Genomic DNA, 20,489 nt, shown 5'->3' with positions numbered 1-20,489 from the left:
ACCGGCGATTCCGGGCGCGCGCTCCCTTCCACGCGGCTGCTGCCGAGCCCTAGGCTGGTCAGCGCTTCGGCGCCTAGGAGCGCGCCTGCCCGCCGCCCGGGTCACGAGTTACGCGCGAGCCACTCAAGTGCTTCGTTTCGGCCTCTCCGCAGCCAATTGGGAAAAGGGAGCCTTGTGTGTCGAGCCCCAAATCAGTGCCCTTTCTCCTCCGCCCCAAGTAAATAGAGCGTTTGAGCTTCTCTCGGGCTGTTTGTGTACATGTTCTCACTGCGGGACAGATCAAGGGATAGAACCATTTTAAAATCCAGAGAAGGTTATTGCTGCTGCTAATTAATTAACATTAAGCAATGTTAATGTTGTTAAAATAATAATAATAATAGTTGTAATAATAGTAATAAGGTCTGTTTTCTGAGCGTTGTATAAAGATGGAAAAACAACACAGCCTCTGTCCTGTAGCAGACACGATGCTAACAAAGAAACAAGAAAAGAAGCAAATTCAAGCATAAGTTCTTCATCAAGTTAAGTTTTAGCCAAAGCAAGTTGTGTATTTGCATTACAGACCCAGCATGTTGCATATCCTGCAATCCCAGGTGCATGTACTTTGTAGCCAGTCACACTGAATTCTGTAGGCCTAATTCCCGAGTCTCCATGCTTAAGATGGGGTGTTAGTGTCATGTATGAAAAGGCCTAATAGGGAAAGGGTTGGGGGTAGGATAAAGACAGTGCCATTTTGGAAGGGGGGTATGGAGCAGTGTCCTCATCCCTCATTGTTTAGTCAGTTTTATTGACAGGATGAACTGTAATATAGGTGTTGTCTTTACCATTTTTTCTACCCAGTTTTGGAACTAGTTTCTGAAGCAAACTTTTGTGCCCTGTTTGTGGATTCTATCAGAATATCTTGGTTTTCTTGGCTTGGGAATACTCTGCTGAAAGTTGTTATTTGACAACTCCGATATCGTGGAGGAGGATCAGGTCGGGACGCCAAGCGGTTGCACTAAATGTTGTTGACTTGCTGATTTTGTATGCATTTATAAAATACGACTTGTATTCAGGAGTTAGTATGCACCTGCCAGAGCTGTATGGAATTCTATTTTGTGGTAAAATACTAGTATAATTGCAGGGATTTGTAGTAATGCAGCTTTCTCTCGCCTTCACGAATGCTTAATCCCTGAAATAAGTGTGGGGACTGAACCTTGTCTTGAAATGTCAGCTGCTGACCAGGAAGCCTTTTCAATGATGCTTCAGACCCCTTCTCTTCCCTTCCCTTTTATGCTAGAATATGGACATACGGGGAAAATGCAGGTGGTATTCTGTTCAATAGTTCTGTAAGAAGGCAACCTGCTTTTGCTTTCTAGTACTGTGGCCAATGAATGCAGAGGTATTAGGTGATTCCCTAGAAAGCAGGGATGATGTGCTTTGTTTCTCTCCATTAATTGTACCAGCAAATTAAGTGGTAGTGGTTCTGTATTTCCTCCTTGGCCTTGTCAATTAGAGCAATTATCAGTGCTAAAATTAAACTTTAGTTTAAAGACATTTACACATCAATAAAGACAGAGTTGTATTTAGGTTTCTGCTGCTTTCATTGACTTAAACAAGTCTGATGTTTTCTGTATGCATAGGCCAACTGCACCATTTCTGATTAAAGATCTGATCCCAATCCTGATTATTTGTACTGGTTTTCCTTGGTTCTTCTGAAGGTTTCTTATATACCACTAGATGTGGTACATCTAGTGAAAACAGGGAGAACCCTGTCCAAATGTTAGGCACAGTGCTGGGAGACATGAAAAGTAGTAGTAGCTGGGATGAATGATTGAGAAGGATGGGATTAAAGGGAGGAGGAGCACTTAATGGAAGTAGGAGATAGAGAAAGGGCTTTTCTGCCAGCTAAATGGGGGAGGCGGCGATCCTTGCCAATTCTCCCTCCCCCTGCAGTCCCGTATGTTCCCCAAAGATCTGCTCTAGAGGGTTGAGGGACCCTCTGGAACAGTGGGGAGGTGACACTGGGAGCTGCAGAAGGAGGGTGGAATCAGCAAAAATCGCCTCTCCCTCCTTTCCACCACTGAGATTGTTCTGAGCAGAACTCTGCTTGGGGACCCTCCCAATGGCAGAATGAAACTCTGGATCTGATCCATTCTAAAGAAGACAAGAACTGTGCTGAGTAAGGGACATTTTTATGTTACGAAATTGGGACTGGATAGTTTAAATATAATCTGGGACGTACTGTAAAGTGAGGGAGAAGGTAACATATGATAAATTAGTTTCTTTATGACGAAGAGGCTGGCAAGTGGGACAGAGGCGACCTACTGCCTCCTTCAGCCGTTGCTGTTGCTATTACACTGTAGCTCTTTCATGCGCGACATTCTTATGTGCAATCAAATTTAGCCTTCAGGGTAGTATCCTGTGTAAAGAAAGACTTGGAGTCAATAGGACTGTGGCAGCATTCAGCCAGGGGTGAATGTATATAATTCATCTGAATTACATTATGAAATACTGAATCCAAAATTAAAATCTGTCCAGAATAAGGTTTACTCCTTTGATGGTGTACAAATGGCAGGTTTTATCTTACTCTGATTTATTTAAAATATTTATATACCTCCCTTCATTACCAAATCACAGGGTAGTATGCAAATTGCATTAAAACAATTAAAATAAAATACAAAGCCACTATAAAAACAAAACATCTACTAAGCTAGGTATTAAAATCAGCAAATGCCTGGTTAAACACACGAGTTCTTAACAGGTGCTGAAACACAGTCACGGTTGGTGCCTGTTGCACTGCCAGGGCAGGGGAGAAATTTCTAAAGGCGGGCACCACAACAGAAAGGGCCCTCCTCCTGGTTGCTTTCAGATGTACATGTCCAGGTGACAGAACAACCAGGGGGTCCTGATCTATAGATCTCAGTGAACAGGCAAGCTGGTGGGGGGAGAAGGTGTTCCCTCATGGAGTCTGGTCCCAAGGTTTTGTGGGCCTTATATGTCAATAACATTACATTGAACCTGGCCTTGTAACATTGGCAGTCAATGCAGTTCTCTAAGCAAAGGTGTAACATGTTCTCAGTAGACTCAGCAACATAACTGCTGAATTCGGCACTAGCTGCAGTTTTCGGACCAGTCTCAAGGGAAGCCCAATATAGACTGCATTGCAGTAATCCAGTCTTGGGGTTATCAGTGTATGGATTGCATTGATAACTATTCCTATCCAATTAAGTCGGTAGCTGGCATACCAAAGTTGGTAAAAGGCGCTCCTAGTTACCGAACCCACCTGAGCTCTGTTGACAAAGATGGTTTGAGGAATACTCACAGACTATGAACCTGATTCTTCAGGAGGATTGCAACCCTATGTATGACTTTAAGTTTTTTTTAAAAAAAATTAAGTCACAATCTGATCTGAAGCATATTTGTGTTAGAAAAAATAATGGGGTTGGGGTGTTATGGAAGCCGGAATCAGTTGTTTTTGGGGCCTAATGCATGTTGGATCCATTCTCAAGACCACCATCCATGTGGTGATCATACATCCCTCTAGTTGTGAGAGGAAAGTGGTCATGTGAACCAACTGGGGAAGGGAAACTCTTTAACATGCCTCTTTAATATGAAGAATTTTTAGATTGGCATTACAATCATATTTCATAGAATCATAGAATAGTAGGGTTGGAAGGGGCCTACAAGGCCATCGAGTCCAACCCCCTGCTCAATGCTATTTTATAACAATGTTATAAAATAACATTGCTCAATGTTATTTTATAACATGAAAGCTGAATCCTCTTGCTAATCTGCTATTTCTAGTATTTTAAACTAGTATCACTTATGTAAATGATTTCTAAGTGCGGCACGTTCCAAAGCTATGGATTTGCTCCCCACCACCACCTTCCAAATAAAATTTTAGAATGAGGAAACAGTAATATTTACTCTTGAAAAAGTTCATGTTATGCCATCCAGAAATCTCAGTGTTCTGAGAGAAATGTATATTTCCCAGGGAAATATTTAGCATGTATTTGGGTCAAATTTTGTTTAATAGAGCAGAATTTTCTTTTGGGGGAGTTAGTAAATGGTTTTCTGAATAATATTATTTTGAAAGGTTGGAATCTAGTAATAACTTAGGTGTTGTTGTTTTCCATTACCTCTCAGCATCGTTATATCATAATGTGCTATTATGATATATAATAAACATCCTATGCATGTTTGCCCAGAATGGGAGTAAATTTAACTATTTGAATGTTTTGCAACTTAGATCCAGTGAGCCTAAGCAGCAACCCTAAATGATGGATACAGTCTAGTATTGACAGTGTGAGAGTTTCAGTGTTGGGGTAACTAACCATCTACTTCTCCAATGTTCATATTTCTCACTATCCTCTATTCAAGCTGGCTAAAGTGTCATGATATCAAATACTTCAGGCAATTTGTCCTCTCTAGAGAGTGGCCAGTTGTTAGGAAGAATACTTTATTTCAGACTTACGTAACTTTTTCATATAGGAAGAATAACACATGTTGGTTATTTCCCAGCACAGATGCATGTCAGACTATGTTTTGATAAAACAAATAGGTTTGCTACATTTAATCGATTGGTTAAATTAAAAGTCAGTTTGAAACTTTTGATCATTTGAGGAGGTGAATCTGACTAATAGGCATTCAGTTTTTCTAAAGAAAAGAATTGTTTTTAAATATGAATATGTACAAAAACCATGAATGGCAGATGTTGTCTTAGAAGAGACTTTCGTGTGTGTGTGTGAAGGAGAATGCCACATTTAAGATGTTGTCTATTGTGACATGTGGGTTTGTTCTCTTCTTCAGAATTATTGTTTAGTTATATGAAAATGCATGCTGATTTAATAGATTAGTCTCTGAAAATCCATACATTTACAGTACAACACTGTATACACTTAGGAGTAAGCCCCATTGAACAGAATAGAACCTACTTCTGAATAGACATACATTGCACTAATTGACTTAGGCTGAAATCCTATGGAGATAGTTGTCAGCCTCCAAAGTCGAAGGCTGCCAAGAAGTATCTAATGTAGGGCAGTTGGAACACAGAGGTGATCCTTCTAGCCATGGCGATCCCAAGCGGGAGGGAAGGTGGCTGGGGTGAGCATAGGAAGCTGTGTAATGCAGCTTCCCCAGTCTCCTCCCTGCCCCCAGTCTCCTCCCTGCCCCCTTTCCCTGTTTCCATGCTCAGTTTCCAAGTGTGGAGACTTAGCCAGAGCTGTGGAGGAGTAAGAACTACAAGAGGGAGAGAGGGAGTGCAGTTTCTGGGCTTCGAGGTTGAAGCCCTGTTTCTGATCTCGGATCCCAGAAAGTGAACAATCCTATGTCCCCCAGATGCAGTCTAGGGGGCATAGGATTGCTCTCTCCAAAGATTTTCTTAATTGGGCAAGTACGATTTTCTTAAATGGGCAATAGTTTGAAGAATAACCCTACCTAGCTCTTTAAAAACCTGTGGAACAGATAATATCACTTCCAGGTAGCATCAGTTCTTGCAACAGGAACTCCTTTTGCAAGACCCACATTTTTAATAAAATAGTATAGTTGTCCCCCCCACACACACATTTTTATCTCTGGCATCTCCCATTTCGGTGACTTGGATCCAGAGATGTCTTGCATGTACAGAAACTCACCTCTGCTTGCACAAGGCAGATCTTCTGAATTCTCCTGACTTGACCATCTTGCTGTATTCTGTCTGTAAACATGTCATTCCAAAGGATCTCTCGACATTCAGGAGTGGCATTTGGGCCCCCCAGAAAATCCCATTGAATGAATGGCGTTCTGCTTGTCTGTCTCTGGATCCAGTCCAATGTATTTTATCCATGATGTTTCCTTTTTGAGGGAACATCTGTCTCTCATTTTATTATTTCTAAACAGTACTATTTAACATTTATTTAGTGTCAACAGGAGGCTAGATGAGGAGTTTTAAAGTCCAGGAACTGAGAAAGACCATTATGTATAATAGCAACATATTTAGTGTATGACCTCACAATAGCTTTGGCAAGGATAATGTTAAACTCCTTTCCCAACTTGCCAGGCAGCTCTGCAGTGGAATGCAAGAACCTGACAAGTCGTCAGAGTCCACTAACGCTAACAAGGATGAATGGATCAGGAAGATTTTTGTGGTGGAATGTGGCCGCTGAAAAAGGCCCTCCCCCAGTTCTTGGGGACTATAAACCGGAGAAGAAACTGTGCACATAAAGGGCTCTAACTGAATCCAGTCTCCAACTATATCACATAGGAGATTATAATAACATTTTCATGGGGGCTCATTCATTGTCCTGCCTCTGCTTGTTGGAGGCGTCTTGCGCTTCTCTTTTATGTTGTGCTGGCTGGCTGTGCTTGCAGATAGAATACTGACCCAACACTAGGGATGTCGAAGAAATCTGCACTGCATTCACATTAATTTGGCTTTCTGTAAATCCAGCTCATGGATTCTGCAGCAGACCAGCTTTTTCAGAGTTGTGTGGGCTGCTTTTTTACTTTCCATAATTGTATGTACATTTAGTTGTTCAAAAATACGGAAAATAAAAAAAAAACACCAGCTGAAAGTGTGCATTTCCCTTCCATAGGCTAAAGCATGAAAATGTGGATTTGGAGGGGGGGTGCATTTGCACAATTGTGCATTTTCAGAAGTGTACACTTATGTAAGTGCACACTTTTCAACACAAACACAAGTTCAGGAAATTGAGAAAACTCCTATTTTGTTAATGAGCAAAGGATGACCGAACAAAAGACACCTGACAATCCTTGAAACACAGACAGAATGGATTTAACAACATCCTTGCATCCCTACTTAGAACTGATATAATATCACAGCTTATTTGTTCCCTATGGGAATTCCAGGAGCTCCTCAGTGAATTAACTTGGCTGATGTAAAGTTTTTACAAGAAAGTTCACTGTTCCTTGCCTCCTGCGCTATTTTATTATTTATTTTATATATTCAAACCCCACCTTTTAGGATGACTCCTTACAAAGTGGCTTTAAAAAGTAAAACAACAAACTTTATGTAATAAAAAGCAATAAAATCACAATATAACAAAATAGCATAAAACAGCACAGCTGAAAAGCCTTCTAGGAATTTTACCCCTCTTCCACTTTCTTCCTTTGTTTAATTAGGCCAGGCCTTCTTCAGTGATGTATAATTTATTTTATTTTATGAACATTCAAGATGATGCTCACATTGGATTCAAGGTAATATGCCAGTTCATTATTTTTAAAAACAAATCTCATTTCCATCACTTCAAATTGTTAAATTAGATTTCCTGAGTTAACTTTGTTTTCCTTTTGCAAAGTATTGGATACATTTTAATAAAAACAAAGGAATCCTATAGTTGGGAGTCTTGTCTTGTCTGAACAGTTTTTTCTGATAATAGGTCTAAAACAAAACTTTAAAATGTTACATAAGAGATTGGACAGGGAACTCATTTAATATAATACATTTCTTCTAGTAGCTGTACTTTGGGTCTGAACAAAACACAAAGAATAGATTGTATCTCCTGACTTAGTGGTTATACAACTGACCAATACCAATTGATAGTGACATTTAACACTAGTTTTGACCCAAAGATGTTGGAGTGTAGCAGAAGGCTACCCACCCACTTCTGTGCCCTTTTCCCCTGTTCAACAAGATTATCCATGCTGTATATTGTGACAGTGCTGATTCTCTGGTTGCACATGGATCCCAGATGGACAGCTTTATCCTTCATGCACTTGGTACAATACATGAATAGAACCCTATTTCCACTTGCTGTATCCGTGTTGCAGTCCGGTGAGTTATCTGAGACAGATGGAAGAGCTTGCCCATGCCAAATAGGGCTATCAATTATTTCCCATTGCAGAAGCCCCTCGCAGAACATAGGACTTATACTGAGTCAGATCATGAGTCCATCTAGCTCAGTTTTGTCTACTAGCTGTGGCACTCCATGCCTTCAGGCAGAAATCTTTCATACCTGGAGATTCCAGAGATTGAACCTGGGGCCTTTGGCATGCAGAGCGTGTGCTCTACCACTGCTACAGCTCTTCCTACATAAGAAGAGCCATGCTGGATCAGACCCAGGGTCCATCTAGTCCAGCATTCTGTTCACACAGTGGCCAACCAGCTGTTGACCAGGAACCCACAAGCAAGGCATGAGTGCAACAGCACCCTCCCGCCCATGTTCCCCAGCAACTGGTGTACATAGGCTCACTGCCTCTGGTACTGGAGGTAGCACATAGCCATCAAGACTAGTAGCCATTGATAGCCTTTTCCTCCAGGAATTTGTCTAACCCCCTTTTAAAGCCATCCAAACTGGTGGCCATCACTACTTCCTGTGATAGCGAATTCCATAGTTTTGCTGTGTGAAGAAGTGCTTCCTTTTATCTGTCCTCCCACCGATCAGCTTCATGGGATGACCCTGGGTTCTAATATTATGAGAGAGGGAGAAAAATGTCTCCCTATCTACATTCTGCACAGCATTCATAATTTTGTACACCTCCTATGGTGTGGCCTTCTTCTCTAGATGAAGGGGCTTGTCTGGGAAGTCTGATGTCTTGCATTTGAATCTCTCTACTGAGCTTTAAGAACTCCCTAGTGCAGAGGGACTTCTGTTAGAAGGATGTGTGGCGCTAGTTACACAGTTCTTAGGTTGTGGCCTCTTTATGCCTTTCAGTTATAAATGTGGGGTCTAATGGGCAGAGCCTGCAAACATGCTACCAGTAAGTTACCTATAAGCAAACAGCTAGGTTGGTGATCATTAGGCCATCTCTTGTGTCTGTACAATTTCACAAATTAGGATTGTTCTGATGTTACAGGATTGGGGAATGTCTTCTTTAAAAAAAATGTCGTTGCTCAGGCCAATGTGTCATTGCATTAAAATGTAAAGGAAGCAGGAACATGCCCCAGACAGAAAATTAATAGGTATACTTCTGCTATAAAATGCTAGTAGTAATAATTACACCAACATGATTTGGCGTCCTCAGAGCTTTGTGTCTTCCAATTTTTTCAAATGTATTTTGTTTGGACTATGAATAAACTTATTTTGTGGCTTTATGTAGCAGGTGTTTTTCTTAACTTTTTGTGTGTGGAAGAAATTTGAAGTTAGAGGAAATGAGCCCTCTTTTATTTAAATTTCCTGAGATTAGAGGAAGAACACTTGCCAAACAATGCCTCTTCACTTCAAAACCTCTCCTCATAAATTATGTTAGGAGATCTTATTAAAAGTCTGTAAAAATTTCCTATTAAAAATAGTTGATTGCAGCCCAGATCATTGCAGCTTTTGTGCTTGCACTGAAATACCACAGCTGTCCTGAAGAAATATATTGTGAGACAAAAGGTTTTGTTTCCTTAGTAATAAATTATTTTTGTGATATCCAAAGTAAGATAAAACTTTCACTTATGTTTGAGTGAAAGAAGATTCTAGTGATAGCTTCAAATAATCTATAAAAAGAATATGAGAATGTAGATGTAGATAGCAAATTAAAATCAGACTTCCTTTATGTTTAGCAAAGCAATTACTTTTGAAGCCAGTGAAGATTATAACTATGGATAATGGAATAGCACACAAAAAACATACGTCCCTATACAACTTAAAAGTTGATATTTTCAACTCCGATCTCCCGAAACAAAATGAAATAAGACATTGGCATTGGCTTCACACAAGCCACATGTCCCACACAATTATCACTTCCGTGCAGGAAATTGCACGCATCCTTCATGTGCATTGTCATGTGTGCTGAGTACACTTCACCATGTTGGGAGCCCTGTTGGACTGAGAATGCAGGGCAGAAATAATAAATACATTTGTTTATTTCATCATGTGGACACACAGCTAGAAGCCCTGGGCAGGAACCAACGATGTCATGCCGCTAATACAAATTATGTTGTGCTAGCATAAGGAGCCTCTAGTGCAATGCCAACAATGCCCGTGAAACCTGCCATGCAAGCTAACACTATTGCTGTTGCATTAGAGGTCTGTTATGCTAACTTAATGTAATTTGTGTTAGTGGAATAACATCATCGGATACTGCCCCCTGATTTTAGCAACAGTACCGCATAGAGTGTATACATAATAAAATAGACATGCATGTGTGCTTTTCACATGATAATGTGGAATACGCACCATTTCCTATAAGTAGGTGATAGCTGTGTTGGACATTTGTCATGTGGGATACAGACCAAAGTTAAATTGATGTATAGACCTAGAATGTCATGATTATTGGGTTAAAATATGTAAAGTTCTATGAATATTCTAATCAATCATTTTTTTCTTTTTGAAATTTCCACATTTTTTAAAAGCATGGGTTGCAGTACTTTAGTTGGTGCTTCTAACAGTCTCTGTTAATTTCTGTGTGTCTTGCACAAGAGCATGCCCTGTTTAATAGCAGCATTTATTCCTTGGTGTATTGTGTCTAAGGCTGCAAGACTGTACACATTTACTTGGGTGTAAGTGCTGTTGAACTCAGACGGATTTCCTTCTGAGTAGATGTGTATAAGATTGCACTGGACAAGTGTGAGCTATCAGTTGAGACATTCTCCATTCGATTCTTGCCTCAGTTATGAGCTCATTAGGTCACCTTAGGCAAGCCACTGTCTCTTGGACCACCATCCGCAGAATCTTGCAGTAATGCAGATTTATTTTACAGAGTTGTAAGGTTTACTGGGATAATGAGCTGGATCCAGTGATGTCATAAGCAGAGTCCTGCTTCTGAAACCTCCAGCTCATGGAAGGGAGAGGGAGGCATTTTTTGCCAAATCTGCCTTCTCCTGTGCCCCCCACCCCACTGAAAATCTGCTCTGCAGGGGATTGGAGAATGCCTGGAACAATGTGGGAAGTGGTGCCGGAGGCTGCAGGGGGAATTGTCAAAAATCCCCTCCCCTCTACCTTCCATGAGTGGCAGCCTCCGCTGGGTCAACAGCCATCCCATTCATGGAAGGAGCCTTTCCATTCATAGAATGGCTTCTCTGGATCCAATCCAATATATGTGAAGTGTACTGCTGTGTGAATGCAGATTATTATCAAACCACATCCTATTGAAGGCAATGTAAAATCTGCTATTGAGTTTAATGGTTGTGAATCCACCCCTTTACTTTAAGAATGATCATGTGTGTTTATGGAGGTAAGACCCAGGTAATTGATTTTCATAAGCATGTCTTGAATAAGGAAAAGCAACACAACTTTATCAGACATTTTTTCTTGGCAAATAAGCTAGAAAAAACTGTAATATGATTATGAGTTCCGCACAGCAAAAAGGTGAAATGCTTCAAGGGAACCTACAGCATTCACAGGAATCTACAGTAAAGGATTATTCTATTTGTTATATATTAGTGGCCCATAACTCCTCAACCAATGTGCACAACTGAAATGTCATTTGAAAGCCCTTGGTATCTGCAGTACTTAACTGATGAATTTAATAACAGTTTCTATTCAGCCTTGGCATTCAAAGACCTGTAACCCTAAGCATACTTGCTAGGAAGAAAGCTCTACTGAATTCAGAAATCTTGTGTAGGACACTTATAGAAAGCCCTACCCAAAGCAGCTTGCCTGGTGCCGACATTATCTTTCAGATGCCAGGCAAAAACCTTATTTGTTTTTTGTGCTGTTCTTTTAATTACTGTTCTTTTCACTTTTTATCAGCTGTTTTTATTTGTTTGTTTGTTTCAGTGTGTTGTATTTTAATCTTGTCCCTTGTTCTTTTATATTGTGAACCACCCTGGAATCAATTTTGCTGAAGGACATTGGGTGGTATATAGATATTAAATAAATAAACAAGGGTTGTGCTGCCAGTCTTGCAGTTCCCTTTCAGCAAGCCTGCCCTGGGCCTCTGCGTCATCAGAGCAGCTAACCCAAACGCAGTCAGCGGTGCTGTGACACCTGCTCACCAAGCCTCACCGTGACCTCAGTATTGAGAGTGATTGGGCTTGCGCTTAGGTCAGAGGTTAGGCGTGAATTGTATGAGTGAAGAGGTCAGTACAGAGTGAAGGACCATTGGCACCTTCTGGGATGTGTGACCACAGGCTATTCACACGTTACATACATGTAGGGGTCCAGGCAAATAAAAGGAAGTGGGGCAAAGCTGCTGCCCCTGCCTTCAGTACTGCACATGTTGCTAGCCTGGCCATTCAACATGAGAGGATGAATGTGCGTAAGCAGGCCGTTGCAGACTTCCATACCTGATGGACCACCTCTCCTGATATGAACCTACCCATATGCTACAGTCAACATCTGAGGCCCTCTTCCGAGTGCCTTCTCCAAGGGAGGCTTGGAGAATTGCAAAAAGGGAGAGGGCCCCCTTCCCGTTGTGGAATGCATTCCACACTGAGGCCTGCCTAGTGCCAACAGTGTCATCTTGTCGTCACCAGATTAAGACTTTACTCCCAGGCATTTGATGGCATATGAAGGGGCTTTTAATGTCACTTGTTTTATTGGGTTCTCATATAGTTAACTGGTTTTAGCTGTTTTAAATTGTTTAAATTTTCTGTTAAAGATTTTATAGTATGTTTTTATTATGTTGTATTTTCAATTTTAGTTTTTGTGACTGACCCAAAGAGCTTTGGCTGTTGGGTGGTATAGAAATGAAACAAATGAAATGAAATGCTGAATGATTACAGGTAGGGCCAGCAATGTGTGCGATTTTGGGACAGGACCTGCAACAGAGACCCGTTTATCATTATTCACGTGGACTCATACACACCTCTAAGGTGTGAACAGGGCTAGTAAAAAAGCATGTGAATGGTCATCTGGACCTGTCTGTATAAAATTGGCATTGTTAACATGCAGAACCTATGGGCTATAAATATGCTAATAATAAATAAGAAGGATGCTTTTATTATGAGCTAAGTTTAATAATCTAACTTAAACCCAACAAGAAATAGCTGGCAAGATTGCTGTCACAATATCTGTCCAAAATATACTCTTTTTTCACATTTCCCTTTTCTGTAGTATTCTTGGTATGGGTTTTACCGTGTGTATAAAATAGTTTTTTCTCTATCATTTTTTAAACTTTCCATTCTAATTGTTAAATTCACATATCATTAAATGTCAGAGGCCCATGTAAAGTGTAATATTTGAAATGTTGAAGGCATCAATTGCTAATCTGAACTAAAAGTAACAGTGTGGATTCTAAGGGAAGCACTCATGAATTGGGAGTCAAGATATTTTCAGCACCGAATGTTGTGCTCTAAAAACAGCTTTCTGTATCAAAAAGGTTTCATTCCTGTGCTTTGGTATGCCAAAAACGAAGCTTTTCAGCTTGTGCCAAAGCTTTAAAAAAAGAAAGAAAGAAAACAATGTTTACTTAGCCTTATTTAACTACCTTCAATTCTAAAGAAATTTCTATTATATGGAGCGTGTTACTTGGATCTGGGTCAAGCTGTCTGCATAAACTATCCTTATTTATTAGTGATAAAGTGCCAGAAATGTGCCTGGCCACTACACAACAAATAAAGAAGACAAGGAGTCTCTCAGCTTTTTTTTTTTTTTAAACAAAGGGATGAATAATGAGAGACAGGACTAAATATATATCCATATACACGAAGATGCTCTTACCAGAGATAAAATATAGCTTGGGTTCCCCCCCCCCCATTTTTTAAAGTGAGAGTGAAAAAGTACTGAATTAAATAATGAACAGAATATGCTAAGGGAAAAATACAAAAGAGATTTCAAGCAGGAATGTAAAGACAAAAAGTGAGGAAGATGCTGGATTGCAGCAATAAAAAGAAGACGAAGAAGGCCATCCAGCTAATGTGAATTTCTGGGCCAAATAAGCAGGGTGAAAAACAAAAAAAATGAAGATTGCCGCAAAGGACATAGCAAGAAACAAGGGAAGAGAAGTAAATGGGGTTAAAGCCATGAAGAAACTTAAAGGTAATATTGGAAATTTTGTGCTGGATGCACAGTGGAGTAAGAAGCCAGCTAAGGAAACTGAATTGTTGGATGCAGCCAAAGGTTGCCATTTACTTCAGTAGGATGTGGACTGCACCCAAAAACTACTTGCAAGGTAATTTATTCTGGCAGGAGAGGTCTGAGCAGAAATAAGGGAGTCAAGGAGAAGACCAGTGAAAAGGAGATTACAATATTCAAGACAGGAAATGAACCAGAATATTGATGGTAGAAATCATCAAAGAGGGGGTGGATATTTCTCCATTTTGTGAGGGGGAAAGCAATTAATTTAGTCATAATAACAGTAAAAGTGAGTATTCAAAGTGCTTCACATATATTAACTTAGTAATTCTTGCAACAACATTGTTTGGCAGTAGTATTATTACATCCATATTGTAGATGCGAGGCTAAGCTAGAAAGCTTAGACACAGTTTCAGCTAGCTATGTGTGTAGTAGCAGAAAAATACATGGAACTATGCAAACACCACTGATGTTATGCATTCGTCCAAATATTTGTTGTATAAATCAAAGTATGCCACTTACCTATTTCTTAACAACATGTCTTGCTGTGGACCAATGAAGATATGCAGTGGTCATTTAAATTGTTCAGTTGCAAAGTGTTTCCATTATTATACCAGGTTTCAGAGGGGGAGATTTATATTTTTTATTTAAAGGATTTTTATATTGCCTTTCAGCAAAGCATCCAAGGAGTTTACAAAAAGAAGATAAAATACAGAGATAATATATAAATAACAGCATGTTTAAAATGTTTTTTAAAGCCTGGGAGAATTTAAAAAAATATTTACCTGGTGCTGAAATGGTAACAATGTTGGTGTCAGGTTAGCCTCCCTGAGGAAGGAATTCCAAAAACAGGGCATCACTGCTTAAAAGGTTGTCTCCCTGGTCACCACCCATCTTACCTTGGGTGGCAGGAGCTCTTGGAGAGATCCTCTGAAGATGACATCAGTGCAAAGGCAGATTGGTACAGGAGCAGGCATTCCTTCAAGTGACTGAGACCTAAGCCAGTCACATGGGGCTTTAAACGGTAAGCACCAGCTCTTTGAAACGTCTGTGTTTGGAAGTGGACTGGAAGCCAGTGAAGTTCTTTTAGCACCTGCAATATATGTTTATTTTTATTTATTACATTTCTGTATTGCCCAGTAGCTGAGGCTCCCTGGGCAGTTCACAACAATTCAAACCATAAAATACAACATGAGAAACATAATATAAAACTTAAAAGTTTAATAGCATGTAAAACCAAAGTAAAAGCCAACGGCAGTTACAGCCCAGGGAAAGTCTGGTTGAAAAGGTGCGTTTTTAGGAAGCATTTGACAGATGCCACATTTTCTGCCTCCCAAACTGCATGGGGGAGGGTTTTCCAGAGGGTGGGTGCTGCTACAGAGAAGGCCTGCCATTGGGATTCTTCATGGCAACATTCTTTTAGTTTTGGAATGACCAGGAAGGTCTCCTCTGATGATCTTAAACGTCACCTGGGTATATATAAGGAATGGCGGACTGCTAGATATCCTGGTCCCAAGTTGTTTAGGGCTTTGTATAACAATAACAGAACCTGGTATGTGGTTTGGTAGCTAATAGGCATGTTCACACCGGCAGGTCCCAGTCAACAGCCCATTGGCTGAATTTTTGAGTTAAATGTTTCCAAGCGGTCTCCAGAGGCCATCCCACGTATATTAAAGAGAGCCAGTGTGGCGTAGTGGCTAGAGTGTTGGACTGGGAGCCCAGAGATCCGGGTTCTAGCCCCCACTCAGCCATGGAAGCTCACTGGGTGACTTTGGGCAAGTCACAGACTCTCATCCCAACCTCACAGGGTTGTTGTTGTGAGGATAAAAGGGAGAGGAGGAGGATCATGTAAGCCGCCTTGGGTTCCTTGCAAGAGGAAAAAGGGCGGGATATAAATGCAATAAATAAATAAATAAATATTACAGTAGTCGATCCTAGATATTACCATCACATGGATAGCAAGGCCTGCAAGGCCTCTTCATGGGAAGAAATTAAAAATCACAGTGGTCTCCTAGCCAGATCCCTGGTCCATCCAGCTCTGGTATCCTGCCATATTCTTTAACTGTAGAAACCGCGCCATTGGTTTTGACCTATGTAGGTCAGTCACAGCCTGCGGAACCTTCAGCCACTGGAGCCTCATGCTGCCAGCACTCTGGTACTGTGTGCCTGGCAGGGGGTCTGCTGTGAAGCGAGGGAATGCTGTTCATGCACAGTCAGAGTCTCTCTGTGGGGACAGGGTCTATACACATGTGTACAAACTAGGAATGAGGGAGAAATTAGTTCAGTTTGAATTCTAGTTCACACTTCTCAAACCAATATGTGAACTAAAATGCAGTTATCTTTCGGTATCTCTACTTTGAATTTTGCAATGTAGTTCTCTGGTCAAAACAGATGTTAAAAATGTGTATGTTAGCAAAAAGTGCACTCAAAAAGTGTATATTCATGAACATAATGTACAAAAATCCGTTCTATCAGGGAAAAGTGCTTGCACAAATGCATATACATATTAGGGGAAATGTGCACTAAAATGCATATAATTTTTTTGTACAGGCTTGTAAAAAAAATTGCCAGCTGTTGGAGAAATGGGACTGAACAAATTTAAGATTGGAAAAATGAGGAGCTGAAATTGACAGATTTGTTCTAGTGCAAATGCAGAACTTCCTCTCATAGAAGAGCATGTATGCTTAAGGCTTTGGATCTTACTTAGTGTGTCTGGGATCAAAGTGAAAGTCATATGGGATCAAGGTAAAAGCTATTTTTGACATTTGCTCCCCCATCTATTCTATTTTTAAAAAACAGTGCCTAGAGTACCAAGTAGTTACATCAAAAATTTCAGTGTCTGTGTCTGACAGGGTGGTAAGCATTAAACTATTTGGTATTCATATTATAGAAAGGGTTTTGGTACAATCCTGCTAAAGCTAAGCCCTTTTAAGCCTAATTGATTTCCATTTAAAGTTAGCACATACTAAATGTTTTTAACTGAAATCAGTAAGCATTAAGTGCTCATCTCTGGCTGCATTGTGCTCTTTGTATATTCTTGGTGGGTGATTTTGTAAGATGGCTGGGATGTACCATATTATTTATTTTTAAAAATCACATATTCCTGAATCAAATCTTGGCTCTTAAAATGATACAAAAGTGAGGACAATACTTCTCTGTACTAGCATTTCTAACATCAACCACTCTGTTTAAATATTATTTTTCTTAGAATTAAAGATCTACACAACATATTCTACCTCCTGCAAACTCTAGTTCTTAAAGGTAAATAAATCACTTAAACGGGGTCAAAAGAAAAAAAGGCCAAGCTGGGTTCAGGGTTTGCAGGTCTCTGCATTTATCAGGTAGAAATATGCTACATTTCACTATTTCATAAAATATCCTTTTATGAAAAAAACATTAATCTTTGTTTTGTCCTTCTAAAATGCTTGATTTTTCAAATGAAAGAAATGAATGATGACACTGAATCAAGAAATTGTTGGAGGGTGTTTTTTTCTTTTTCTTTTCAGGACCACCAGGACTTTCACATACGTTTTCAATTTTTGTAAGGATGTGATTATCTTGTGGGCATGTTTTACTCCTACAGCCTATACAGAAGATCAGTCAACATAGTGTACCCTTTTCGTGGAGAGATCAAGATAAGTTCAGCTTTTCACCAAATCTGCTGTGTTAGGTAATGTTTTGTTCATGGCTGTCTACTTAGCTTTTGAATGTCAGAATTAGCAGAACTTCAGTTTTTCCAAACACTGATAATTTTGAAATTTCCAGTTCCCAAAATGCGATGTCTTTTGCTCCATTGGAATAATATGCAAACAGCAATACCCTTTTCAACCTCCTCATTCTCTGAATATTTTGAATGTTTCCCACATTTCCTCAGATAGATGAGTATTTTTCATCAATGTTATATGATCTGCTTATTAACCCAGATCCCACTCTTGGAAGGTTTCACATGTTATGTGAATATATTTCGTTCATATGGAATGTATTTCAAATAAATACATTCTATGGCCCTTCCTTGCACAAGGCTGCAGCACCAGCGCTCTAAGGAATTCCTGTATGGCTCAATAGAATCTTTTCTCTTTGGGCTAGATGGAGATATGGTAGGCTTCCACATGTTCTCCATTCCCTGTAACGGCCTGACGTGCTCCTCCATGTACCTATGCATGTATGTCAACCTGGGGAGAGAGAAGAAACAGGGCTCTCTTGTACCCTATGAGGATTTCTCCCTAAATGGACACTACATCTTCACACAGAGAAGGATAGTGTCCACATGTATTAATGTTTCACACATATAATATAAATGTTTGCAATTAATATTGTAAAACTGGCACTGTAGATACGTCTTGAAGGCAAATGAAATTATTTCTCTTCATTTCTATAAATGTACTTTTCCTTCATATTGCCATTCATTCATTCATGATGTCTCTTCTATTCATATTTTCTCAGCGTAAATAAAGTTGAATTTTGTGGTACTGATTATACCATCGTTCCTTCACTGCAAAGTGTATAGAGGCAGCTAGTACACAACCAATATTATTGCTACATAATTAACTCCACTGAGAAGAAGGAAGGGGACATTTTTTTACTGTTGGATGTGAAAAGTGGCCAGGGGCTTTTTTCACAGGTGCTGTCCCAGACCCTGCCTGCTCTTCCGACCAGCTTCTCCTCGGCCTCCATACACTATGTTCCTGATATAAATGTGGCTCCTGATTAGAGATATAATATGGAAACTCCAGATACAACTTCCTCCAACATATGTATAAGTTTAGGGCTATTCCAGGTCCTGCTGGACAGGAGAGTGTGGAATGGTCCAGATGAGTTCCAACTGGGCAACTAGATTCTCCTCTCTTAGTATGAAAAGTGCTTGACTAAGCACATTCATGGGCGACTTTTGGGGTGACATCTGACGCTGTGTGAGAGGACTACTGCTTGCGCTATGGGACTTTCCTTCCTCCTACAGCCCCTAACCCCTCAAATCTGGTCTGGAGTGTCCCCCAAACCTCCAGAGTAGATGCTGAGGGTGTGCAGGGTCTGCAGGGGGGGAGGGGAAATTGCCCCCTCACCCTTCCACTGACAGGAGCTGTTGGGTGAGTGAGAGGGGTTAATTGGATACTGCTCATGGTGATAGTGGCACAATTGTGGCCTTACCCTAGAAATTGTGCTGCACACAGGAATGGTGAATAAAAAGAGAAGGTGGCATATAGAGTTACTGGGAATCACAAGGGTATACCTGTTGGGATATAGATTGAAGGAGTATTTCCATATTCATGAAAGAGTTGGTTTTGATGGAAATTAAATACATAAATAATGTTAATAGTGAAGTCCTATTCTACTCTAAGTCTACTCAGAAGTAGAGCCCGGGCATATGCCTCAATAATTTAATACAGCAGGGGTGGGGAAGATGAGGGGTGTGGGCCGCATGTGGCCTGCCATGGCCGTTTGTGCGTTTGTGATGGCTCCCCTTCATGCACCCTGTTTCTCTGCAGAATGGGGCTCCCAGCAGTCTGCCAAACAGCTGGGATTTGGTGGCAGCGGCAACTTATAGCTGTGCCAGCAGCCACTTTCACCAGCAGCGAGGAACAGAGTTCTGGGGGAGGACAATGTGGTCCCCCCAACCTCCAGAATTTGCCCTTCCCTAGTAGACAGGAATACAGTCTAAGAAGCCTAATCTAATTAGGAAATCGATACAACAAATGCTTGTTTTTAGGTTTATTTTCCAGTTTGGAGACGATGTATGGCCAAATTCAGTTAAAATAAGCAGTTCTTTTTAGTATATATTGATTAGATTAGACTGGTTATTATTGTGAGTGTGTTTTATGTTTTTATATTTTTAGTAAAGCAAAATATTTAACGGTTGAGTGATGGTAAAAGTGCAAGCCCTTCCCCTCCAAATGTGCTGTGGATATGCAGGTGTAGCCAAAATCAGATGCAGTTATTTAAAACTGACTTTGATATCTTGAAGATCTATCATTGAGCTTTGCCTGAGATCAAGCCCATATAGGTTTGTGTTCAACAGAAATGCAGCCGCAGAGAGAGAACTCCATATGTCAAGCTGTTTGTGAGTAATTGGCTCCCCCATGTAAACTGTCTTTACATGAGGCATTTATTGTGCGCATGTGATTGGTCACTTGCGGAAGTTTATGGGTCATTTACATGACGCCATCAATCTCCAATTTATTTATTTATTTATTTATTGCATTTATACCCCGCCTTTTTTCCTCTTGCAAGGAACCCAAGGCGGCTTACATTATCCTCCTCCTCTCCATTTTATCCTCACAACAACAACCCTGCGAGGTGGGTTGGGCTGAGAGTCTGTGACTGGCCCAAAGTCACCCAGTGAGCTTCCATGGCCGAGTAGGGACTAGAACCCGGATCTCCCAGCTCCTAGTCCAACACTCTTGCCACTACACCACACTGGCTCTCTCTCCAAGGCACATCCAGCTGTTTTTGATCTTTATCCCACAACTCCACCCCTCTGGAGATAACCCACTATTTAAATGTAAATCCGCTTTAATGGCTGTGTGTAAATGTGCAGTTTCCCTGTAACCACAGCCTGGGAGGAAGAAGCCATTGGGCTAGCAGGAAAATCACAATTGTCCTTCCCTCCCCTCTCCTCCAGTGTATCTGCCTGTT

At 40.5% G+C, this 20,489-nt stretch overlaps 1 long non-coding RNA gene across 1 annotated transcript; it reads left to right on the top strand.

The window, feature by feature from the left end:
• The first annotated feature begins 27 nt into the window (after window positions 1–27).
• Window positions 28–18,332, top strand: LOC146357661 (uncharacterized). The gene is made up of 3 exons (XR_014790654.1): window positions 28–217; window positions 16,410–16,604; window positions 17,366–18,332. It is a non-coding gene; the product is annotated as an uncharacterized LOC146357661 (long non-coding RNA).
• The last annotated feature ends 2,157 nt before the right edge of the window (window positions 18,333–20,489 follow it).

This window comes from Heloderma suspectum, chromosome 1, assembly GCF_057233095.1.
Source record: "Heloderma suspectum isolate Gila_16-S chromosome 1, 16-S_ref, whole genome shotgun sequence".
NCBI lineage: Eukaryota > Metazoa > Chordata > Lepidosauria > Squamata > Helodermatidae > Heloderma > Heloderma suspectum.
Note: the sequence above shows the minus strand (reverse complement) of the source record. Positions and strands in the feature narration are given on the sequence as shown.